Source organism: Triticum urartu, chromosome 7A, assembly GCF_056163025.1.
Source record: "Triticum urartu cultivar PI428250 chromosome 7A, HENAU_Tu73, whole genome shotgun sequence".
NCBI lineage: Eukaryota > Viridiplantae > Streptophyta > Magnoliopsida > Poales > Poaceae > Triticum > Triticum urartu.
The window spans coordinates 710,673,469-710,700,279 of NC_141879.1; the positions used below are offsets into that span (position 1 = coordinate 710,673,469).

Sequence of the window (26,811 nt, forward strand, 5' to 3'; positions counted from 1 at the left end):
CAACGGCAGTGGCATCGTTCTGCGATTCTTCCATGGATGGGTTTCGTGCTTGTTCGCAGTTGCACAATGAATCCCTCTGCAAGCCTTATGTCTAATGAAACTGTGTCGTGGAATTGGATATTTCGTTTCCTTGGCTTGGCCTGGGGGGTGACGAAGCATCCATGTCAAGAATGCAGTGTACAGAAAGATGGAGGTAGCAGTATGTTCCTTTCTTTTCCTTTATGGAAATGAAGTATGTGTGATGCCTGCCAGATTCGGTCTTAAAGAAGCAACGTAAAGAAGCAAGGGGAGATCGATCACCAAATGGATCGGCGGTGGCGTTGTCTGCAAGGGCAAGCAAGGAACCATGGATGCTTTGGCAAAAGGAAAGCAACGGAAGATGCCTAAAGCAGCTCGTAGCATCACCACAACACCGCCCATCTTTCTTTTGAAACATATGTACTCCCTCCGTTCCGAATTACTTGCCTTAGATTTGTCTACATATGGAGATATCTAGCACTAAAATGAGTCTAGATACATCCGTATCTAAACAAATTCAAGACAAGTAATTCGGAACGGAGGGAGTATGTGTCTGCTCTCTCTCTCTCTTGCAGTGCATTCTGTTCCAGAGCTCTACAATATGGCAAGGTGAAAAATTCTGTTGTCTAAACCAAGATGATCGAGTGATCACATATCTCCACGTTGCCTGGGACTGGATTTCTTGGAAAGTAACTCTTCTTTCCTCTGCAAGTGTTCTTCGCTCCTCCTCCACTCGACGCTCTTAGAGGTAATGCAATTGCATCTTGTAACTACATACTACCTACTCTATTATATGTAAACTTGTGGTGGTCGATGCCAGAAGCTTCTTCCCTTACACGTACCCATCTGCCACACAATTTTACTGCTCTACCTTGAACTAAATACAGTATGTTCCCAAGCTTTGCCACCGGCTATCCCCAAGTGATATATTTTTTAGTTTCAGCAAGATGATTGGGTGATATATGCATCTCTGCTCTGGGGCTAGTTTTACTGAAATAACTTTTTCCTTTCTCTGCAAGTCTTAATTAGTTGCCTCCTATACTTGATCTTCCTCCCAGCTCTAGAGGCACTGCAATCGCATCTTGTACGGTATATACCATAATCTCGTCTTGTCATATGTTTTTCACAGCATCTGATCAGAGGCATCTTGCTTTTGTAGGGGCTGGAGAAATCTGCATCGGATGGATTAGATATGTTTATCCTGGTTTTCTTCGGCTGAAATTTGTTTTCTGTGAGAAGTTCAATATGTTCAGAAGAGCCCAGTTCACCTACCTCCTGGTTCGTATCTCTTCCCGTAGCTAACCTCACGAAATAAACCAGTGGTTAAATTATATTTGTGTGTTTCGATGTTGCTTTTGTCAATCATCCTAATGTTTAGACTACCAATAATACAATTTTGGTCTGCTGCAACCCACAGTACACTTCTACACACTTATATATAGTTCCGCTCGATTTAATCTTTAAAAATAGATGCATGCCTTGCCTTATCTATATTTCATAATAGTTTTTTTTTAGAAAAAGAAGGATGACCCCCGGCCTCTGCATCTGGAAGATGCATACGGTCACTTTATTGATTATTCTCGAGGAACTTACAAAGTATTACAACAATGTGTCTGAATCCACCATCTTGGCAGCATATGCCACTACTCATATCCAAAATGATGAAGGGATGCTAGTTGGACCACTACCCAAACCACTCACCTAAGCCTAACATCAAAAGCCGGAAGCCGAAACTCATTCGAAAGCCCCAACCGAGCCACATACCGGGTCTAGGGCACAATCCGGTCAGACGCACTCGTGTGTCATCGCCGCCATCTTCCACAGGTCCGTCTTCAGATCATATTGAGGCTTCTACCTTGTCTGGCCACTCTGCCATCGACGTCACCATGCCGCCGGACAGCAACCTCCTCCTGCGCGAGTCCATCTCCGTGCATCGGACGCCGAGCCTCCACAGCGCCATGCCGCCGATATCCGCCGCCATCAATGTGTGAGATGAAGCACCGCTCCACCATCCCCCCAGCCAGCACTTACTCCAAAAAGATGCCCCCAGGAGGGAAAGCGATAAAACGCTATCATCGTCCGATCCAGAAGACCCAGATCTAGGGTTTCCCCCAGAGCATCCCGAGCCTGATGACGCAGACTGCAACGACGATGCCTCAACAAGGGAACGACATCTAAGACGCCGCCATCGTCCGCCATGACCGTAGTCGGCGCGATTTTCATCGGCAGTTGCTCCACCAGACGTGCGCCGCCGACGTCGCTGGTCCCTTCAACCGGAGCAAACTCCAAAACAATTCCCTAAAGAGGGACTACGACGCAAAAGCGTCGCCATCGTTCGATCCCAAGGAGATCTAGGGTTTCCCCCGGAGTTGCCCGCGCTGTCAAGGACCAGACAAGGGTAGAATCCCGCGGATCTGGCCAGCTGCCGACGAGTCACACCGACCACCATGCCGATGGCAGACCGGCGATCAAGGCCCACGCATGGGCATAGATCCGGCCGCGCCGCCGCGAACCGATCCGGTCACGCCGCCGTCGTCCCTGGCGGCCGCAACGCACCAGATCGCGAGACCTCTTGCCGCAGGGAAGCGAGGTCGCCAATGCGCCGCCACCACCCGCCGTGGCGACCGGCCCGCCCGCCACGCTCCGGCCCGGGGACGCTATCCCGCGCCAGCCCCACCCGAGCGAGAGGGCCCGAGTCCCCGCCGCCGTCGGCGACGGCAAGGCTTAGCCTAGCCGCGCCCTTGGGCAGCGGCGATGAAGGAGGAGGAGGAGTGGGGGAGGTCCGACCGATGGGATCTGGGCCTCCCGGTCGCCCACGCGGGGGGGGGGGGGGAGGGGGGGCTCGGGAGGGGAGGGTAGGTAGCGAGTTAAACTAGATAAAGTAGAGTTGTCGGCGCGTTCCCGAGATTTGCTATCAGACCAATTCAGAATTGCTGAGGTTGATGGTGTAGCTCGAGAGACGCTGAATGATGGTGAAAGGACGGGGGCATATTTTCATAATAGTGCAACATTTATTGCTTTAGTTCATTTACATGCAAAATTCTACTCCCTCAGTCCTACAATATAAGATGTTTTTACAAGCTGTTGCAAAAATGTCCTACAATATAAGACGTTTTTGCAAGCTGTTGCAAAAATGTCCTACAATATAAGACGTTTTTGCAATTGCAAAAACGTCTTATATTGTGCGACGGAGGTCTGGGAAAATTATAGGATGGATGAATATTGTATTATGTATTATTCTGACCCTCGTAGGGGTATATATAAAGTACATCATAGAAAAGGCTTGGAGTACAAGGCAAGATATTACGTGTTTAAACTAAGTCTATCTCTATCTCTCCTTATCTCTACGTTTATACTTCTAACATTTTCTCTCAGTCGTAGCGGGAGTGGAGCGGCTGATTACGATTGAATTTAAAGTCTTGCTCTTCTGTCGTCTTCTTCGTTGCGCCATCATCAACTGCGTCTCTGATGGGTCAGCACCTAGTGCGGTGACTGCGTCCACTTCTGGTGCCTTCCTCGTGTCTCCTATGTTCCCTCCCGCAGTCACAGCGGGAGTGGCGAGGACGCTAGTGACGGCGCGGACGCTGTTGACTAGAGTTGTTGCCGATGAGTAATTACAAGCGTAGCCCTGTATGTTGATGTCGAGGTAGTCAATCATGATGTAGCAGTGGTCGAGGTAGTCGTGGTCGATGATGTAGTCGCCGCGGATGATGAAGCCGCACAAAGCCGGAGGCGCAAAAAGATGCGCTATGACGAAGCTGCAGACGTGGACGATACACCTTGTGAATGTCAGAGGGTGTCATCGGCGATGAGTCCATTGATTTTGCCAAGACCGGAAGAAGCCCATCGAGCACACATCGATTTTGCCAGAACCGTGTGGCTGTGTAGGGGTCGTCATTGTACTGATGCCGTGTCGATGCAGTCGTGTTATCGTAGATGACGCAGTCGATGCCGTTGTCGTGACGCGGTCCTACCGTCGTCGAGGTTGCGTCTTGCAGAAAAATCTGTCAGAGGAAGCTAGTCGTCCATCATCTTGTGGATGAGGCGGCGACGGTGTGTCGATGATGATGTTGGTGAAGACTTTGGCGATGAAGTGTCGGCGTTGGCGTTGCAGCGGCATGTCGACGATGATGCATCGCTTGAAGGCGTCCCTGTGGCGATGAAGTGTCGATGTCGTGTCGTGCCGGAGAAGTCGATGAAGATTGCATTCCGTTCCACACCGACCTGGCGTGTGGATGGTGCATGTTGAGATCGCTTCCCGTAGACGTGCTCGACGAAGTATATTGGCTTGTAGCCTGGCGTAGTCGTACAGCTTGATTATGCAGTGCAGACCGGCAGGGACGGATTCGGGGGGGGGGGGGGGGGGGAGGGGGGGACGAGGGGGGCGAGACCCCCCCCTAACGATCGCATGTTACCTTAATAGCGATTAGTCTGTTGCTAATTTTTCTCGCTAGGCAACTGCCCGTGACGTGCTTCGCCCCCCACCCCCCCCCCCCCCCATGCCAAAGCCCATGCAATGTTGTCACATGTGATTGCAGGCCAAAGGCCCAAATCCCTGGAAGAGAGAAAAAGGAAAGTAGCCCACCATGGAAGAGTCACGCTAGGAAGCAGTACGCATGGATCAGCCGTTCATGTCTCCTCTAATCTAAACCTAATTGCTTGGTTCCAACATGCTAAAAAAACGAAACTGCTCCTGCGATGAACCTGCCGCCGGCCATCTGCTAGATCTTCTACCAAATCTCTTAGTCGAGAAGGAAAGAGGACAGTAAAGCCCCGTTGTCGATCCAACAACGTAATCTTGCCGGCCGGCCGCACGGATGAGCAACCAAACGGGGAAAAAGGTTAGTCTTTATTTTTTAGAATTAGATTAGGTTGTCTTTCAAACCATAGAAGGTGTCAATTAGCTCACACGATCTGGTCTCAAATTCCTAATATCGCCACCGCCGCCCCCTTGTTGCCATCAGCCACCACCAGGAAACACTATTATTTGTGATCGTTATATCTCCTCTGCATCCAAACTCAAGCAAACGGTGATACTGTAATGGCCGTTGCTGATCTCTGTTGCCGGCTTGCCATAAGCGCGCGACATGTTCCATGGCAGCAATGGATCGTTTCTTGAGGTATAAACGGAGTATTTTTTTTACATTAACATATTATTAATTTGGTCTGATACGGCAATCCCCAATGCTTTAGTTAGCAGCATATGTAGTTACATGTGTTTACTTGGTGACAGATAGAAAGAATAAAACACATTGCACTTCTCAAACTATTTCCTTGAAGTTTGAACACTTGCTAATCGTATGATTATATAGGTAATTCTAGAGCTGAATTTACACCGGCAGTTGCAAGACATGTGTTATTTTCTCATTAATCAATTATTATATTTTTGCTATTGCAAAATATACAATGTGATTTTATATGAGACGATATATATACTAAAGTGTGTGCTAGTTATCTCTTTCGCCTCCCCTATATTCAAATCCTGGCTCCGTCTCTGCAGACCGGTCGGTGTAGTTGTCCAGCTTGATGATGCGCCGAGGGTCGGTGCAGATCGCTCGATGCAGTGGATCGCGGATGTGTAGTCACCGTATCGGCACTAGGATAGCTGCAAATCTCGTGGAATCAACTCTGACGCATGAGCCTGAGGAGATCGAAATCTGCGAGAGCTACGCCCTCCCGCGATCGGTCGCGCGTACTGCTGCCTGCTGACCGCCGGGGTCGTCGTCTCCTTCTGAGGGAGAGGCCGCAGTAGATCAGTGACTGCGTCCAGAACACTTGTCGTCCAGGCGCGTGAGCGCTGCTCGTTCGGATCGAAGCAGCCACCTGTGTTGCCGTAGTCCCGCGCCTCCGTGTACGTCGACTTGATGTTGAAGCCCTTACCCGCGGAGCACAGCGGTGCGGCGCCTGCGTTGCCGGTCGACCCTGCAGAAGGGCCGTGGCTGAAGTCCACGGCTATGCACGTAAGCACAGCGACACGGCGCCAGCATTACCGGTCGAAATAGTCGTGCGCCAGTGTTGCCGGGATCGAAGCCGCCTGAAGTCGCTTGTCAGTGTTGGAGTTATAGATCTCCCGTACGCGCGTACTGGTCTCAGATGGAGCCTATACATGCACGCATGTATGGGACGTGGACGTAGTTAGCCATGAACGATCAGATCTATCGCGTGGCAGGTCATGTCAAGAACTCGGAAGGCGCTGCATGCATGGGACGTCGATGGACGCGCAGGTTCGGTGATGGAGGCGCGTGTAGTGGCCGATGCAGGTGCGCGCGGGTTCCTCCATCCAGCGACCGTGCGCTAGACGGCGATGCGAACCTGCCGGCTGGCCCAGGGCGCTCGGAGTATGGCACCGGATCCGGCGGTGTAGATGGTCACCTATGATTTTTCACCGGATGTGAGGGTCGTCGAAATTTATTCGGTTGCTAAAGAAATTCTGATCTAATAGGAATTTTGAAATTTAGATCTAAACTAATTTAAAAAACCTGAAAGTGCGTTAAGTCGACTAGAGGGGGGGTGAATAGGCAATTTTTATGAATTTTTCACTTAAGGAAAAACTACTTGCAGCGGAATAAGTATTCAGATGCAAACATAACAGAACATAAGCATGGTCATCATGATGAAATGAAAACAAGTACAGAGTACAGAAAGCATAAACACAGGATAAACAAAATGAAGACAAACAAACTGAAGAAATTGAACTGAGGAAATAAAGAAAGTCTTCAGTCAAAGTCTTCAAACAGATATGAACAAGCACACAACACAGAAATGAGGAAATGAAAGGATTGAGGAAATAGAACCAGTTAACTCGGTGAAGACAATGATTTGGTAAACCAGTTCCAACTGCTGTGACAGTTGTACGTCCGGTTAGGATGGCTAGGTATTCAAACCTGAGGACACCCAGTCCTAAACACGCAGTCTAGAACACTCAGTCCTCACCGTATTCCCCTTGAGCTAAGGTCACACAGACCTCGTCCAATCACTCGTGGTAAGTCTTCAGGTGACTTACAAACCTTCACAGACTCGGTCACTCGGCAATCCACAATTTTCTCTTGGATGCTCTAGACCATGACGCCTAACCATCTGGAAGATACACGGTCTTCAAAGGTAACAAGCGTGGAATCCACGCAGAATCAATCTCTTCAGTGATGCTCAATCACTTTGGGTTTGAAGGTGTTTGGGTTTGGGTTTTTTCCTCACTTAATGATTTTCGCTCAAAGTCCTGGGAGGATGAGATGCTCTCAAATGACAAATGTCAGTTTTTTTTCGAAGTAGCCAACCAGCTAGTGGTTATAGAGGGCGGCTATTTATAGCCTAGGGAGCAGCCCGACATGATAAGACATAAATGCCCTTCAATGATATGACCATTAGGTGGAAGGATATTTTGCGACAGCTGGCGCGTAGCACAGCAACGGTCAGAAATTTGACTAACAAATTCCTCAGGGCTATCCTGTTTCTCACTTGTAGGCAATCCGCACCGGCGAATTCCTAACTCCTCAGTCAAAACAAATTCCTCAGAGATCAGAAGAGCTTCATCTCTGTCACTGAAGAAATTGACTAAACTGTATGAGATTTCCAATGGCTTCACTCGAAGGGATTGGTAGGTGTAGGATTTTGAGTTGATCATCACTTGGAAACTTTTCCTTAGTATTTCCTCGACCCCCTTTAATAGTACGATGTTTCCTATGACTCAAGAAAGAGAAAATGAAACTATGAAAACAAAAATCTCCACGCTTCATGTTCCTCGAATGAATATCAAGTCTTGAAGATCACACCAATTTCTTCACTTTTAAAGTCTTCAGAAAGTCTTCAAAAATCCAAAGTCTTCAGTGGAAGAACTTCATTTTTAGGGGTCAACTTTCTCTGTAAATATCAAACTCCTCAGAGACTTATAGACCTATGTACACTCATAAACGCATCAGTCCCTTAACCTATAAGTCTTCAATACACCAAAATCACTAAGAGGCACTAGATGCACTTACAATCTTCCCCTTTTTGGTGATTGATGACAATATAGGTTAATTTTCAACGGGGATAAACATATGAATTGTAAATGCTGATATTGAGGAATTTGATTGCAAGATATAGAAGAACTCCCCTGAAGATGTGCATAGTGAGGAATTAGCTTTTGAAGCAATGCACACTTGAATAGTATAATCATGGAGATCTCCCCTTATATCTTGTAATCCATACACGCATTTAACATATAATATAAAGAATTTGAAATGTATGATGAAATATGGTGACTGATGTAATTCGGCATGCATGCATTAACATATATGAGGAATAAGCATGCAGAAGAACACATCAAAAGTATCAGACCACCATCGGGTTTAAGTTTACAACTCGATCCAGCAAAGTCTTCAAAAGAACAAGAGTTGTAACTTAGAAGAAAAAACACCCATATAAGTAGACCCGCTTGAAGACTAAACTCAAATTTCTCCCCCTTTGTCATCGAATGACCAAAAGGGACGAAAAATGAGGACGAACGCCCCTGAAGAATATCATCACTGAGTCGATGAAGGAGCGCCAACATTGTTGGGGTCGGTTGTTGAAGTAGGGCATGCCGCAGTGTCGTTCAGGTCTTCATGTTCATCTGTTGCGCGTGATGAAGAATATGAGCTGGCTACCAAGGAAGGAACTTTAGTCTTCTTGAATTTCTTCGCCGGTGGCGGCTGAGACCATTCAAAGTCCTGCTTGAAACTCATTTGCTTCAGATCATCTTCACCATACAGATGTGACAGAACATCCCAGGTGCGACCGAAGACTTCATGGAGGTAGTAATGGTTTTTCTTCACTGCATTGTGTGTAGCAGTCATGTTGTAAAGAATAGAACCAAACTGACGCTTAACCCATTTGTGGTTGTGATCGACCTTCTGGTGAAGACTGAGGAGAAGCTCATGATCAGTCATCACCCTTGGAGCTGTGCCTTGAGGATTTTGCTTTGAAGCATTTGTGGCAGAGTCATGAGTGGCAGAGTTATCATTGGTGGAGTAAGATGCAGCTTTGCGGAACAGACCATCCAATGGACGAATGCTTCATCAATAATTGCAGTGGCCTTGCCCTTTTCATTAGATGAGGAATATGTCCGCTTAAGGACTTCAATGTGGGGCAAGTACCTGACATGATTCTGAAAATCAACCTTGTAGTTGAGTGAAGATCTTATTCTGAGGAATCTCATAATCCAAGGAGCATAAGGCTTCAACTCAAAAGGAGAGAGTACAACATTTGCTAGAGTTCTCATGAAGAAATCATGGTAGTTGATAGGAATGCCATGTATGATATTGAATAGCAGATTCTTCATGATGCCAACAACTTCTTCATCATTTGAATCGTGGCCTTTGATTGGACTCAATGTCTTCATCGGAATGCGACAGACAATTTGAGGAACAAACAATAATTCCTTCACAAGGAATTTGGTCCTTGGGGCTTGACCGGGCTTCGGCGGCTTCATAAACACTTGCATGTAGTGAGGGGTAAGTTCAGGTTCATTATATATGCAACAAGCGCCTTCAAGGGGAGGACTGACAGGCAGGGCATGAAGCAATTCAGAGGCCGGTGCTTTGAAGTGAGTATTCTCTGTCATCCAGTCCAATACCCAAGAGTTCACATCTTCAGCATCTCCGGAGATGTGCAGCGTTGCATAGAACTGAAGAATTAGTTCTTCATTCCAATCAACAATGTCAGTGCAAAAGTTGAGCAGCCTAGCATCATGAAGAACACTTAAGACAGACGCGAAACAAGGCAGTGATTCCATGTCCACGTGAGGAATATGCTCATGGTCGAAGATTTGTCTTTATTGAAAAGCAGCGAATAATAGAAGTTTGCTTGGCTGGCAGTCCAGAAGCGCTTCCTTCTAAGACGAGCAGAGTCATAAGAGTTGTAGTCCCTGAAGAATACGTGCTCGTGGAAGAAGTCATCAGCCTTGAATTTTTGCTTCTTTGAGAAATGATCCGTTGGCTTGGGGTGAGGAGTGTCAGTCAATTGCATCACAACCTCAAGAATCGCAATCTCAGGATCCGCAGGCTGAGGAATTTCAGTTTCTTCTTCAGTGGCAGCCTGGGTCTTCAATTCTTCAGCAGCAATGTCATCAACACTAGTGGCTGGAATCTCTTCAGCGATGGACGGAGTGGGGTGTGGTTCTTCAGAACCCATTTGAACTTCAGTAGTCACTAGGGACTGAGGAATTTGTTGCAGAGGAGTGAACGAAGGAGAATTGGGGTGCTGACTTTCCCAAAAGTCATCATTCAGTACTGGCGTTGTGCACCCAATGTCCACATCCTCATCCTCTCTACTTATATCTTCAACGCCGGCCTCTTCAGTAGTGAACTAAGGCATGGGCGATGAAAAAACCGGGGTTGAAGGGATTGCATCCACTTCAATTTCTTCATCCAACTGCTCTGAAGAAGCAGCAGAAGGGATGTCTTCATCAGATTCGCTTGGGATCACGTATTCTTCATCAAAAGGAACAGGTTCCTTTGATGGCATGCATGAGACTAGAACAACATCAATCGAATTGTCAAACGAGCTGGTCAATTTCTTCATATTCTTCGGAGCTGAAGAGTTTGATGAAGTTGATGCTTTCCTTTTCTTCACAGTTGCACGCTCCGCAGCCTTGGTATTGTTAGCTTCTGATGCAGAAGGAAGAATTGGACTTGGTGCAGGTGCAAGAGGAGCAAAGGAAATTGGGTCCATGTCTTCAGGCACAACAGATGTGGTTGCCCTAGTAGAAGCAGTTTCTTCAGGCACAGCGGTTGAAGTTTTAGCTGTCCTGGCAATTTCTTCAGGTACAACACTAGAGGTTGCCCTGGCAGTTTCATAAGTGGCTGGAATGCAATCATCAGCCCTGGTACTAGTATTTTCCTCAGCATCCTGATTATCATCAGCAGTGCTGGCATTTTCTTTAGTAGGCTGACCAGATGCATCAGCCTGAGGAATTTCTTGTTGCATTGGAGCAGCAACACTGGTAGTGAACTATTCAGTTAACTTTACAATCTGACTTTGGCTCCAAGCCAATCTGCACGATACGTGTCAAATTCATCACTGAGGTTTTTGATCTCAGTCTGAGGAGCAATGAGTTCATCAGTGGTCATTTTCACAATGTTTTTCTTCAGAAGGCGCTCCTTCTTGTATTGCGCCTTCTTCAGCTGCCTGGCCTTCTCGAACTTCCATTTTTCTTCGCCAATGAAGGCAGTCAGCATATGACTTTGACCAGGAGTGAGGTTCATCTTCGGCAGAGGTGTGTTGGGGTCCTTGTGCCACAAGTCAATGAAGTCTAGGATCAACTTGGGATCCAGCATCAATGTCACATTACTGCCTTTGGCTCTAGCGGCCCTCTGTTGTCTGTCTCTGATGATTTCAGCGAGTTCTTCATCGTCAGCTTCGTCATCATCAGACGGTACTTGGAAGGCGACCTGCTTCCTTTGAGGACTTGGTCTAGTGCCTCGTCCAGCAGTGGCCTTGGTCTTCAGCAGAGTGGGGCCAGTTGAAGAATGCAGTGGAGCTAATGAATTTGCAGAGGCTCCTGAGGCAATAGAGATGCATGTTGTCCTTTGACACGAGGCGAGATGCGCAGGTGCTGAGGATTTTGAAGGAGGAGCCGAGGATTTTGTAACTTGAGGAACTGGGGCGGTTTGAGGAATAGGCCGTGAGGGCATTGCAGGAGTTGGCCGTGAGGGCATTACAGAGGAGCTTGGCCATGAGGGCATTGAAGAAGAAGAGGCACTGGGCTTGTGTGCGGGCTTCTTAGGCATGGCCTTCTCCGGCTTGCTAGCAGAGGCCTCAGTAGTGGCAGCAGCAGCAACAGAGTCTTCATTGAAGTTCCTCACTGCTTCTTTTACTACTCTGCCCAACTTAGCTTAACGCTTGGCCCATTCATCAGGATAGTCCTCACCGCGCTTGAGACTAGTGGGATCAGCTTCTTGGCCAAGTTCCAATGAGGTCTTGGGCAAGGAGGGTGAAGAGTGAATTTCTTCATATATTTTGGAGTGACATAGTGATATTCCCTCCATTCATGTGCCCATCTCCTCTCTATCCTTTGGATGTGCACTTTGCGCTCATTCTTGGTTTCCTTTCCATGAGTGGCCTCATCAGGAGTGCAATAATCCTTGTAAATGTCATCAGGTATCTCAAAAGCTGTGTTGACTTCCATCTTCTTTCCTCCCTTCTGAGGTTTCTTGCCATCTGCCATTTTCTTCAGCTGAGGGTTTTGAACTATTGAGTTCTCTGAAGAGGTATGCAACTTTTCTTCGAGGAACGCTGCAAATGAGTTAAGTTGATGAGAACCTAGAGATTCAGCAGTGGGCATGTGTACCTATGAACAGAGTATAGGTGCGAAGAATTTGGAGAGGTCATATGCGTTCTGAGAAGTTTTTGCAAAACTAACAAGTTTGAGGAATTTTACCGGATGAGTCTTGAGGAATTTCACTAAGCGTTCTTTGACTTAGGTTTCAGAGCTGTACAGATTTGAAAATCCACACAATTGAGGAACCTTAAAGAAAAATGTTGCTTAGAGAAACAGATCAAGAATCGATGATATGTGAGGTGTTTAGTGTGTGAAGAGTTGAGGAATAAACACCTTTTGAAGATTTGAAGAAAACATCAGAATCAACAAGGGCACTAAAAGTACTTTTTAATTACCCTTGACGAAGAACACGACGAACTGTGAAGTGTAGATTTAGAAGCTCGTCAGTTCAGATCTTCCACGCCGTAACTTGGCAGAGAAAGACAGCTACGGCGGCGGCGGAGTGAAGAAATCCGCAGCCGGCGCGAGTACGACGGCGACGAGGTCGAGGCAGTGAAGCTCTTCCTCACCGGCGATGATGGAAGTAGCGGCAGCGCTAGGGTTTGACAGCTCGAGCGAGGGAGTGAGATCGAGCGGAGTAAAAGAACGAAGTGAGGAAGGGGAGGGGGTATTTATAGCCGAAGTGAAAAATTGCTCGCCCGAAGAAATTGGACGAACGTGCCCCTGACCCTTCTCATTCGCGTGACATGTGTCACCTAGGTACTGTGAGGTGGAGATCGTGTGAGATCGTGGGTGAATAGATAAGTATTATCGTGGAATGTGTAACGGTTTGAGCGGCAAAAGCTGAAAATTTAGATAAGATAAGTTTAAAGTTCCGTTCGCAATTTCTTCAGCTGACAAGGACACAGTGAAGATTTTGAACGAGTTTCAAATAGAACACGCATGAAGAATTTTTGAATAGACTGGGTTGAGTTTAGCATAGAGGGGGAAGGGTCCGATCACGTTCACTTAACATAACAAGCTACTTGAAGAAATAGCAATAAGTGAATGATGTAAAAATCCTCAATCTGAGTTTTCCTCATTGAAAGAATGAAAGACAATGCAAAGTTGAAGAAAAAAAGAACAACTGAGGAATTTCAATGAGGAAAACTCAGATTGAGGATTTTCAACTTTTGGTGGTGACGTGATCCACCGTATAAGAATGATGATTTCAGACACCACGTACAATTGTCGTAGGGTTCTAAGAATCAAATTCTTTATTAATTTCTTCACACTTAGAGGGTTAGTCTTCATTGATTGAAAAAAAGTTACTTCGTGTGTTGCACATCTAAGTCATCAATTGTGCATAAGTGTTAGGATGTGTGTCCTTTTCAAAGGACATTCAAAAATTCTAAGATATTTAGCTCACACCTCACCTTGCTAAATCTTTTCTCATCCAAGGGCTTAGTGAAGATATCGGCTAGCTGTTCTTCAGTCTTCACATGTTAAATAGAGATGTCGCCCTTCAACACATGATCATGAAGAAAATGATGACGAATCTGAATGTGCTTTGTCTTCGAGTGCTGAACTAGGTTATGAGTAATCTTTTGGCACTCTCATTGTCACATTAGAGAGGCACATTCTTCATGTTGACGCCGTAGTCCTTAAGGGTTTGCTTCATCCATAGCAATTGAGCACAGCAAGAACCAGCAGCAATGTACTCAGCTTCAGCAGTAGACAGTGATACGCAGTTCTGTTTCTTCAAGGACCAACAGACCAAGGATCGTCTGAGGAAATGGCATGTCCCAAATGTTGACTTGCGGTCCACACGATCACCAGCATAGTCAGAGTCTGAATATCCAATGAGATCAAAAGCCGAGCCCTTGGGATACCATAATCCAAGTGTTGGTGTGTGAGCTAGATATCGAAGAATATGCTTCACAGCCTTATGGTGTGATTCCTTCGGTGTATCTTGAAATCGAGCACACATGCAAACACTAAGCATAATATCTGACCTAGATGCACATAAATACAATAAAGGGCCAATCATGGATCGGTATACCTTTTGATCGAAGTCAATACCATTTTCATCAGTGCATAGATGGCCATTTGTGGGCATAGGGATTTTGACTCCTTTGCAATATTGCATGTCGAATTTCCTCAGTACACCATTGAGGAATTTCTCCCGAGATATGAATATGCCATTGTGTCGTTGACGAATCTTAAGACCTAAGAAGAATTTCAATTCTCCCATCATAGACATTTGATATTATTCACTCATCATATAGGCAAATTCACCACTGTAATGTTGGTCAGTACAGCCGAAAATGATATCATCAACATATATTTGGCACACAAACAATTCACCATCATAAGATTTAGTGAAAAGAGTTGGGTCAAGTGAACCGGGTTTGAAGCCTTTCTTCATGAGAAATTCCTTCAAAGTATCATACCACGCCTGAGGGGCCTGCTTGAGGCCATAGAGGGCCTTATTGAGTCTGAAGACTTTGTCGGGATGCTTTGGATCTTCAAAACCTGGGGGTTGAGCAACATATACTTCTTCCTCAAGCTTACCATTGAGGAATGCACTTTTCACATCCATTTGATATAAGATGATATCATGATGATTAGCATAAGCAAGTAATATGCGAATAGCTTCAAGTCTAGCAACAAGTGCAAAAGTTTCATCGAAATCAATTCCTTCGACCTGTGTGTAGCCTTGAGCAACAAGTCGTGCCTTATTCCTCACCACAAGGCCATTTTCATCTTGCTTGTTGCGGTAGATCCACTTTGTGCCAATCATATTGTGCTTGCGGGGATCTGGACGTTTGACCAGTTCCCACACGTTGTTGAGCTCGAATTGATGTAATTCCTCTTGCATAGCTCGAATCCACTCAGGCTCCTGAAATACTTCATCTATCTTAGTGGGCTCTGTGATAGAGACAAAAGCAAAGTTCCCACAAAAGTTAGATAAATGTGAAGCTCTTGGGCGTGTGAGAGGACCTGGAATGTTGATGTCGCTGATGATTTTCTCAATCTGCACTTCATTTGCAACGCGAGGATGAGCTGGTTGTCGTTGAGGAATGTGATCAGCATTTTCTTCAGCACCATTTTCCTCAGGTGCATTAACATGACGTTCTTCACGTTCCGGAACAACTTCTTCAGCAGATTCTTCGGTAGGAATGACATCCTTAGTAGCCTTGAACTTGATGGATTCCTCAGGAGGTATTTCATCTGTCACAGGAGGTAAGTGCTCTCTTTGCGAGCCATTAGTTTTATCGAACCGCACATCTACAGTTTCAACAACCTTGTGGTGATAGGTGTTGAAGACTCTGTAGGTGTGCGAGTCCTTACCATAACGGAGTATAAAACCTTCATGTGCTTTCGGTGCAAATTTAGAACTATGATGAGGATCTCTAATCCAGCATTTAGCACCGAAGACTTTGAAATAACTCACATTGGGTTTCTTGTCAGTGATAAGTTCATATGCAGTCTTCTTGAAGAATTTGTAAAGATATACCCTGTTGATGATGTGGCACGCAGTATCAATTGCCTCAGGCCAGAAGCGAGTAGGCGTCTTGTACTCATCAAGCATAGTGTGAGTCATCTCAACAAGAGTCATGTTCTTGCACTCCACGACGCCATTCTGCTAAGGAGTATAAGGAGAAGATAACTCATGAGTGATACCAAGTTCATTAAGATAGTCATCAAGACCAATGTTCTTGAACTCAGTTCCATTGTCACATCTAATGTGCTTGATCTTCACACCAAAGTTGGTTGAAGCCCTCAAGGAAAATCGTCTGAAGACTTCCTGCACTTCAGTTTTGTAAGTGATGATATGCACCCATGTGTATCGAGAATAATCATCAACAATGACAAAACCATATAAAGATGCAACATTAGTAAATGCGGCATAGTGAGTAGGGCCAAAGAGATCCATGTGAGGCAATTCAAATGGACGAGTGGTAGTCATGATGGTCTTTGAGGGATGCTTGGCCTTGGTCATCTTTCCGGCTTCACAAGCTCCACACAAATGGTCCTTGAGGAATTTTACACCCTCGATGCCAATGACATGCTTCTTTGCGAGCGTGTGCAAGTTCCTCATCCCAGCATGACCAAGTAGTCGATGCCATAGCCAGCCTTCTAAAGCTTTTGCAAGTAGACATGTAGCAGGTTGTGGTCCTTACTTTTGCCTTTGTCAGTGTAGGTGATATGCTTTAGATGTGATGTAGATAATACAGAGTCCATCAATAAGCTCCTATCACCAGTCATGTGATTTGTACATGCACTATCGAGGACCCACTCAGTGGCTTTGGGTTGATCATCTGCAGATGAATTAGTGCAACTTACGAACTCATATACTTCATAAGTGAAGAATATGATATCAATTTCATTAGATCAATTTCATCAAGCAATAGAACAGATAAAAGCAGTACGATGACGTGAGAAATGAAAATTCATTTTTTCATGATTAGCTTGCGTCCTTTCAAGCATATTCAGGTCTCCAGCAAATTCTTCAAACGATTAAGTTCGTCTGGAGACCTGACCCTGCATAAGAGATTAGTTCTTTTTTTTTCACCACCCACATCTGAAGGGGTGGCAAAGAGTTCATCATTCTGCGAGCTCCATAAGAGAAAGGTGGCATAGATGCCAATCCACTTTGTTTCACATAAGAGGGATTAGGGTAAGCATAAGAGTAAGCAGAGAAATTCTTCGAGAATTTATGAACATAATGATTTGAAGAATAATGCACATATTCATAATCCTTAGATCTTCCCTGTGAAACAGATGGGTTAGCACGATGATGTTTATATGAGGACTTTGATCCTTTTGAGGAATTTGATCCACATGAGGAATTTGGTCCGTAAGAGGACTTGGATCCATATGAAGAATTTGGTCCATATGAAGAATTTGATATGGGGTTCCTATTCTTCACAGGTGGTGTCATGATGACATTCACCTGAAGACTTTCAAGGCACCTTTTGGGAACCTAGATTTTCTTCATAGGAGAACCGTTCCTGCAGTTAGTGCCAACATATCTAGCAAATACTTCACCATTCTGATTTTTGAACAGTTTATAGTTGGAGTCAATTGACTCATCAGAAGAATATGAAGATTCACATGTAAAGCCAGATAGATTAGATGGATCCACTGAAGGTCCCTTTGCAGCAACCCATGAGGTTTTGGGATATTGCTCAGGTTTCGAGTAGATCCCATCAATATTAAGTTTCCTCTCAAAGGCAATACCCTCTTTCATAGGGTTCCTGTTGAGGATCTGCTTTTTAAGCACATCACAAAGAGTCGGATGCCCTTTGAGGCTTTTGTACATGCCTGACATATACAATTCCTTCAGCCCTGCATCATCAGTGATACTAGCAATGTCCTCAGATGAGGAATTAGTGATAGCAGAGGCAGTTGAAGAATTTGCAGCAATGGAAGTATTTGAGCATTCAGGTGAAGAATTAGAAGATTCACGTTCAATGCACTTCAAACATGGAGGAATAAATTCTTCCTGAGTAGCACTGATTTGTTGAGCAAGTAATGAATCATGCTCCTTCTGAAGATCTTCATAACTCACTCTTAACTGCTCAAGATCTTGCTTCCTTTGAAGAAATTCATAAGAAAGCTTCTCATGATCAGATAGGAGAGTGTCATGATGACCTTGAAGATTGTCAAACTTGGACTGAAGTCTCTGAAGATTTTCAGTCAAAATTTTAGTGTGATCCATTTCCTCGCCCAACATATCATCGCTTTTATCTAGCATGTTTTGAACCTTTTCCAGAGCCTTTTGCAGTTTCACAGCAATCTTTACAAGTTTATAATAGCTGGGTTTAAGGTTTTCATCAGATTCATCCTCACTTGATTTAGAGGAGGGATATTTGAGTACCTTTGCACATTTTGTCATGAAGCAATAGGTGGGAGAGTAGTCATCATCGCCGTCGTCAGTGGTGTTGGAGAGGTCCTTTTCCTCAGAGTTGAAGATGGACTTGCTGACGAATGCGGCAGTGAGGGCTAGGCTCGCCACACCAGAGTCTGACTCCTCAGATTCCTCCTCTTCCTCATTTTCCTCAGATTCAGCCTCGGAGTCCATTTCCTTGCCAATGAATGCCCGAGCCTTCTTGGAGATGCTCTTCTTGTGAGATGAAGATCTTGAAGGTTTTGATGAAGAGAACTTTGAAGATTTCTTCTTCTTCTTTGAATCCTCAGAACTGTAATGCTTGCACTTCTTCTTCTTTAATTCCTTTTCCCACTAAGGACAATCTTGAATGTAGTGACCGGGTTTCTTGCATTTGTGACAGAGTTTCTTCTTGTAATCATGGGATGAGGAATCTGATCTTAAGTCACCACTTCTTGAGGATTTTCCAAAACGACCACGTCTTAAGAACTTCTGGAATTTCCTCACGAGCATTGCTAGCTCCTGGCTTAGTTCTTCAGAGTCACCAAGGCTGCTACCAGAATCTTCACCTTCTGATTCAGAAACTGCCTTGGCCTTCAGAGCTCATGGTCTGCCATAGCTTGGTCCATAGAGATCTCTCTTCTCAGCAAGCTGGAACTCATGAGTGTTTAGCCTCTCGAGGATATCAACAGGATCAAGTGACTTATAGTCTCCACGTTCTTGTATCATCAATGCCAAAGTATCAAATGAGGAATCAAGCGATCTTAGCAATTTCTTCACCACCTCATGGTCGGTGATGTCAGTGACACAAAGTGCTTGTAGCTCATTTGAGATGTCAGTGAGGCGATCGAAGGTTTGCTGAACATTTTCATTGTCGAGTCTTTTGAAGCGGTTGAAAATATTGCAAAGAACGTCGACTCGAGAGTCATGCTGTGTTGAGGCTCCTTCATTTACCTTGGACAGCCTGTCCGGGATAAGATTTGCTATTTCCAAAGCACTCACTCTACCATACTACCCTTTGCTCAGATGGCCACATATGATGTTCTTTGCTTGAGAGTCGAGTTGCTTGAATCTCTTCACATCAACAGCGTTGATGGTGGGAGTGACAGAGGGAACGCCATTCTCCACAACGTACCAGAGATCGTTGTCAATTTCCTCAAGATGCATGTGCATCTTATTCTTCCAGTAGGGGTAGTCTGTCCCATCGAAGTTAGGACACCCAGCAGAAACCTTGATCATACATGCGGTCGACATAACTAAAACTCCAGACGGTTAAATCAAAATCACACACAACAATGGAGTACCTTGCTCTAATACCAATTGAAAGTGCGTTAAGTCGACTAGAGGGGGGTGAATAGGCGATTTTTATGAATTCTTCACTGAGAAATTTCAGGATGAAGAAATTCCTGAGTGAAGAACTACTTGCAGCGGAATAAGTACTCAAATGCAAACATAACATAACATAAGCATGGTCATCATGATGAAATTAAAACAAGCACAGAGTACAGAAAGCGTAAACACATGATAAACAGAATGAAGACAAACAGACTGAAGAAATTGAACTGAGGAAATAGAGAAAGTCTTCAGTCAAAGTCTTCAAACAGATATGAACAAGAACACAACACAGAAATGAGGAAATGAAAGGGTTGAGGAAATGGAACCAGTTAGCTCGGTGAAGACAATGATTTGGTAGAACAGTTCCAACTGCTGTAACAGTTGTACGTCTGGTTAGGGCGGCTAGGTATTCAAACCTGAGGACACACAGTCCCGGACACCCAGCCCTGAACACGCAGTCCAGAACACTCAGTCCTCACCGTATTCCCCTTGAGCTAAGGTCACACAGACCTCGCCCAATCACTCATGGTAAGTCTTCAGGTGACTTCCAAACCTTCACAGACTCGGTCACTCGTCAATCCACAATTTTCTCTTTGATGCTCTAGACCATGACGTCTAACCGTTTGGAAGATGCACAGTCTTCAAATGTAACAAGCGTCGGATCCACGCAGGATCAATCTCTTAAGTGATGCTTAATCACTTTGGGTTTAAAGGTGTTTGGGTTTGGGTTTTTTCCTCACTTGATGATTTTTGCTCAAAGTCCTCGAATGACGGGATGCTCTCAAATGACAAGTGTCAGTTTCTCTTGGAGCAGCCAACCAGCTAGTGGTTGTAGGGGGAGGCTATTTATAGCCTAGGGAGCAGCCCGACATGATAAGACATAAATTCCCTTCAATGATATGACCGTTAGGTGGAAGGATATTTTGGGACAGCTGGCGTGTAGCATAGCAACGGTCGGAAATTTGACTAACAAATTCCTCAGGGCTATCATATTCCTCACTTGTAGGCAATCCGCACTGGCAAATTCCCAACTCCTCAGCCAGAACAAATTCCTTAGAGACCAGAAGAGCTTCGTCTCTGTCACTAAAGAAATTGACTGAACTGTATGAGATTTCCAATGGCTTCACTCGAAGGGATTGGTAGGTGTAGGATTTTGAGTTGAGCATCACTTGGAAACTTTTCCTTAGTATTTCCTCGACCCCCTTTAACAGTACGGTGCTTCATATGACTGAAGAAATAGAAAATGAAACTACGAAAACAAAAATCTTCATGCTTCATGTTCCTCGAATGAATACCAAGTCTTCAAGATCACACCAATTTCTTCAGTTTCAAAGTCTTCAGAAAGTCTTCAGAAATCCAAAGTCTTCAGTCGAAAAACTTCATTTTTAGGGGTCGACTTTCTCTGTAAATATCAAACTTCTCAGAGACTTATAGACCTGTGTACACTCACAAACGCATCAGTCCCTTAACCTATAAGTCTTCAATACACCAAAATCACTAAGGGGCACTAGATGCACTTACAGAACCAATCTAATGTTTGACTAGATCGGGTGTCGCGCCCTCGGGGAGAGGAGATTAATCTCCCTGGGGTGGGTGCGTTGCGGAAGTGATTGAAGGTCCTAGGATCGGCATCGTGGGACAAACCGCTCTGATACCATCTAGAAAAATTATAGGATGGATGAATATTGTATTTTCTATTGTTCTGATCCTTGCAGGGGTATATATAGAGTACAACATAGAAAAGTCTTGGAGTACAAGGCAAGATATTACGTGTTTAAGCTAAGTCTATCTCTATCTCTCCTTATCTCTACATTTATACTTCTACAGGAGGGAGTACTAATAGCATGTTTGGTTCAGGGGAATTAGAGATGGGGAATGAGAGTTGAGGGGTGATGAGATTAAAAGTCCACTTTTTGTTTAGAGGGAATGGAAGTTTAAGTGTGAAGGGAAATGTGAGTTGAGGAAGCCAATTCCCACCCATTTCTTCCAAAGGGGTACCCTGTTAATCTGTGGGCAGAGTTTTATCCCACACTAATTCCATCATATACCAAACAAGGGATGGGAGTAAAACTCTACAATGTCTAATCCCTCCACAAACACCCTTGTGGAAACTCCGATTCCCCTGCCCGAGTGGTTACCAAACAGGCTCTAATTGAAATTATAGTACCAATATATGCATTGTGTTAATCATATATAATAGCATTTAACTACTACAGGTTGTAAAGGACTTTGATGACGCTGTCAAACAATTGGTTGATCTTTTGCACAACAACGGTACTGCTGAAGGCAAACCTGAAGTATTCACCAGTTATGGCTGGGGCAAGGGTATGGGAGCATCTGGCGTCCTCAGAGCTACAGCCAAACTCGTAAACTCCATGATATGTGATGATTTCAACAAGTTAAAGCATTTTGACAGAGTTGTCTACGTGGGCTGCTCACAGTGTATAAACAAAAGGACCATGCAGAGGGCAATTGCAGAGAAGTTGAACCTCCACCATGAAATGCCCATATTTGATAAGCAGGATGAAGATGATGATTTCAGAGGGGTACACAACAGCAATAGAAAAGAGGTGTCTGGGATCGGAAGTTTGATTAATAATTCTATAAGAGATGAAAGATTTTTGATGATTATTGATTATGGAGGAGTTGAAGATATTGATCTGATAGAATGTGGCATTCCTATTTTCGGTAAAGGTATATTATTATGGACCAATTGTGGAAGATTTCTGGTCAACATGAGAGAAAGCAAGTTGATGTCCCCTTCTGCTAGTAATGATATTTTTATCAGTCTCTATCAGAATGAAGGCATAAAACAAATACATAATATACTGCACGAAGAAGCTGTCGGAGTGATTGGTGACACTTGTATGGATGGCATCAACCCAGAAATAGTTTTGGATTGCTTCCTGTACTCATTCTTCTTGACAGCACAGCTACCTAAAAACTCTATCGGTGTTGACTATGGTTGGGCTACTCATGCTTGCAACTACTGGATATGTGATGGAATCCTTGAGGATAGAGCATGGGAGATCGGTAATGCATTGTATGGAGTGATAACGCAATTTGGCTATTATTCAGAAAAATCAAGTGGCTATTTTTCAGATGAAACAAGATGTATGGCTTTGGCATCAGATTTTTATGGACAAAAAAAATCTTATGAAGGTTGGTATTCAGTGACCTTTAACAAACTAACAGCAGATGATATCTCTTATGTTCCTGGAAGTGCATCATCATATTTCCTAACTTGCCAGGGGGATGATCCAGTATATGTACATAATGATTTGTTTCAACTGGCCAGCAGCAACCTCCGTGTGTTAAAACTCTGCAATTGTTGCTTTGATTTTGCATCCCCTCCTTTTCAGTGCTGCCACAACCTAAGATTCCTTTGGCTTGACCATTGTGCAAACACAGGGAAGGAGCAAAGTGGAGGGCCAAGTTTTCCAAACCTGTTGGTGTTTGATTTACGTTTCACAGATTTTGTTTTGTTGCCTCAGATGATTGAACTGATGATCAATCTCAGAGAGCTGAATACAAAGGGAGTCTTATGGAAGGCTATAAGTCATGCATGGAAGAAGCTACAGAAGCTTCATAAGCTCCGGTTGACCGAATCTTCAGATGTGGTTATGGTGGACAATTGTTATTCTGTGGATATGATGAATCTGGAGCTCCTTGACTTATCTGGCAACACTCACATGGAATCATTGCCGACATTGTCGTCTGCAAAAAGTCTGAAGATGCTTGTTATTGATGGTTGTTCTAGCTTGAAGCATGTTGGACTGGAAGGAGCTCCTCCACTGCTTGAAAGTTTTAGCTTCGATGGTTATGGCCCAGCAGAGAATTGGACACATTCCATACACCTGCCACAAAAGGAATTGCGCCTCAAGTCTCCTTTAGCTCCTGTTGAAATAGTCAAGGTGACAAAGATCTCCCTACACGGTTGTGGTCAATTGCATAACATATTCCTTCGTGGACTGCCAAATCTGGAGGAACTGGACCTCTCTGGTACAGCCATTAAAATAATTGACCTCCATGCAATGGATGTCCCGAAACTCAAGAAGCTATTCCTACTGGGCTGTGTGGGGCTCCGTAGCCTTAATATGGCAAGGATCACCTAGACTGGAAGTTCTACATGTGGACACTCAAGGGACTAAAAGATCAGTGGTTTACTGTGGAGAACAGGGATTCTTTGGCTTTCAAGCACATATTGTTTTTACGGATGGAAGGTTCATTTGGTCATTCTCAGAGGGGCTCAATAGCCGATCACAAAATTCTGTCTCCAAGGTGTACCTCCTTATCTCTTGTATGAGCCGTAGCCAAGCGAACATCACCAAAAGTATCAAGGAGATTGGATCTACCCGGCAGGGTTTGGTATCAACAAGGCCATTTTTACCATATAGTGATACTACTCTTGCTAAAGATGTAGCATGCCCTTCTTTGGTGTGGAACTGTCGACCGCTTCAAACTTTGAATGTACATGTCGAGATTGGTGAAGGAAGCTATAATTTAGAGAGGATGCAACATGAAGGGGGTTTCCAAGATTTCACAGGAACTGTCGAATCGTTGCATGTGCATGACAATTCCTCCATCACTGCTATCCCTCCAACGAATTTTTGGTTGTGGACAAAACTAAAATGGTGTCATGTTGAGAGGTGTTCCAAGCTACACTCTCTGTTTCGTTATAGGTATGGAGATGCCAGGTTTGCAAGTATAAGGACATTTTCAGCTTCTGATCTTCTGTTGGCCTATTGCATATGGGGTAGAGGCATTAATTCTCGGGATAGTACTCGTTGTTTCCAACAACTATAGCACATATACATATACCATTGCCCCAGGCTGGTGTTCGTCCTCCCCATTTCCTTCACTTTGCCTAACTTGGAGACCCTCCAGATCGCATACTGCAGTAACCTCCAACATGTTTTCCCATTGGACGACAAGTATCCTGAGAGCATAGCATCTGGTGTCACATTTAAGAACCTGAAGGACATCAAGCTACACCATCTTCACAAGCTGGAGCAGACATGTGAGGCCAGACTGACTACACCAGCGTTGCAGATGGTCGGCATCAGGGACTGCTGGGCTCTCAGGCGTCTTCCTGCTGTAGCATGTGAAGGTCCTAAGCCGCTGGTGGACTGCAAGAAGGACTTGTGGGACAACCTCGAGTGGGATGGCCTGGATGCCGGACATCACCCGTCGCTCTTCAAAACACACCACTCGGCCTACTACAAGAAGACCCTCCTGAGGGCCTCCTATCTAAGGTTTGTCGCACATTGGTTTCTTGTATGCGATACACATGTGGATAAATAATGTTTTTTCTACGTCAAATGTTCACTAGTGAGTAGTAATATATCTGCTTTTTTGTTCTCCGTTTCTTAGGTAATTAATCTGTTGTTGCGCTACTCCGATGTGTGTTCCTCCATGGCGCAAGGAGGTTGTGGCTTACGCGAAGCATCAATTTATTGCTGCTAAAAGTCCTCATCTCACGGCTCTCGGGTGTTTCTCCAGTTGCATGTGCGTTTTTCAAATAAGTGTGTTTGTGCCGCCGCCGCCTCTGCTGCTTGCACGGCAAATAAATGGTGTGTTTCCTTCTCACCGAGCTGTCTTCATCTTCGTATATGCTGGATTGGGTTGGTGTCTTGTGTTACTACTTGGAGTAGTGTTGGCTTTCCATGGATTGGGTGTGGCATTCACAACCCAGCTGGTTTGTCTTGGTTTGATGACACTGTTTGTAATAAGAGTGTGTGTGCGCATCGGTGCGCGTCAACCCAATGCGTGTGGCATGTGAGTGTGTGACAGATGAACCTTAAATTCAGCTCGGTTTGATGTATGTTTTGTTGATCAAACAACATATCTTATACTATTGTGATGAGTTGTTGTGTGGTTTGCATCAGTTCTGATTGTTGGTTGTTGTCCACTATAGTATGTTGAGCAAGCATCCTATCACTATAGGACGAAGTTGAGCTCCTCCACCCGCTTTTGTCAGCCTTTTCTAAGCATCTGACCAACCTTGGCTTGATGCCACCAAGGATTTGGCACATTCGAACAATCCATTAGTCTGCGGGTGGTACATGAAAGTGTAGTCCAGTTTAATATTGTGTTCAATGCACCAGTCCTGGACCATGCCCGAGGTGGCATTGGACCCATTATCCGTGATGATGCTGCGGGGCAATGTGTAACGGTGAATTAGACCGGACAGGAATTTGATAACTGGCTCGGCAACATGCGTGGCAACCGGCTCAGCCTCGATCCATATTGTAAACTTGTCAACAATGACGAGCAGGTACTTATTACTAGATTCATCCTTATGAAGTGTTCTGGCCATGTTCAGCCCCCAGGTGCGAATGGCCAACTTATCGGAATTGTCTTGAGAGCCATCGCCGATAAGTGGTTGGCTTTAGCGAATAGCTGACAACTGACGCACTTGTTGACCAAATCAACATCGTCTCCCCAAATCGTGGGCCAATAAAAGTCCATACGGTAAACCTTGCTCACCAGGGTTCGAGGAGCCCGATGGTGACCGCAACTTCTGGCATGGATATCGTGTAAGATTTGTCATACCTCCTCGGGAGAAATACAACGCCGGAAGATTCAAGTGACGCTGCGCTTGTACAACTCTCCCTCATGCACCGCGTAAGCGGCAGCACGTCAGATATTCTGGCGTGACTTCGCATGGTCCTTGGAAAATTCCTTGCGTAGCAGGTAGGCGAGGGTGGGTTTGGTCCATGAGGTGATGACCGCCATGATCTCATGAACCGAGAAGGTGACCTCAACTTCCGAGCCCGAGGTCACGTCCTCTTACCAATTGAGGTTTCGCACAACTTTTTGACTAGGCCTTCAGAAAGGTATGCTTCTGTAGAAAAATTTAACACAGAAAGAGGATAGTACATATGGAATACCCCTTTCAAGGAAAAGCTAGGGGTGAACGTTTTTGGGTTTACCAAACAAGGGATTCATCAAATCACGTTAATAATGGTCGAAACAACTTATACTTTTGCATGTGATCCTAATGAGGGTAAACTAGGGGGATGAAGAGTAAAAGGCAATACCACAACTTTAAAGTGACAAACTGACGGTAATTAATTAGAGAGATCGGGAAATTTGAGCATCGAAAGGGCTATGAAAACTAGCCTAGAGAGAATGGGTGAGTAAGAGGGGAAAGAAATAAAATGCAATAAGTAAATATAAATACAATGCAAAATATTAGAAAGTCATTTTTGCTTTAAAAATAGGTTTACAAAAGCCGAGTATCATCTCAAAGGCACTAGGCTTAGATTTGGCGGGAGAGGATTTGGGCCACCTGGGTGCTCCACCCCCTATATCTATACCTTTTTATTTTTTTTATTAATAA

At 44.8% G+C, this 26,811-nt stretch overlaps 1 pseudogene across 1 annotated transcript; it reads left to right on the forward strand.

Moving 5' to 3' along the window:
- Nucleotides 1-1,181: 1,181 nt before the first annotated feature.
- LOC125523745 (uncharacterized) lies at nt 1,182-25,269 on the forward strand (annotated as a pseudogene). Its single transcript, XR_015610664.1, has 3 exons — nt 1,182-1,296; nt 21,683-24,721; nt 24,840-25,269. The product of XR_015610664.1 is annotated as an uncharacterized LOC125523745 (transcript).
- The last annotated feature ends 1,542 nt before the right edge of the window (nt 25,270-26,811 follow it).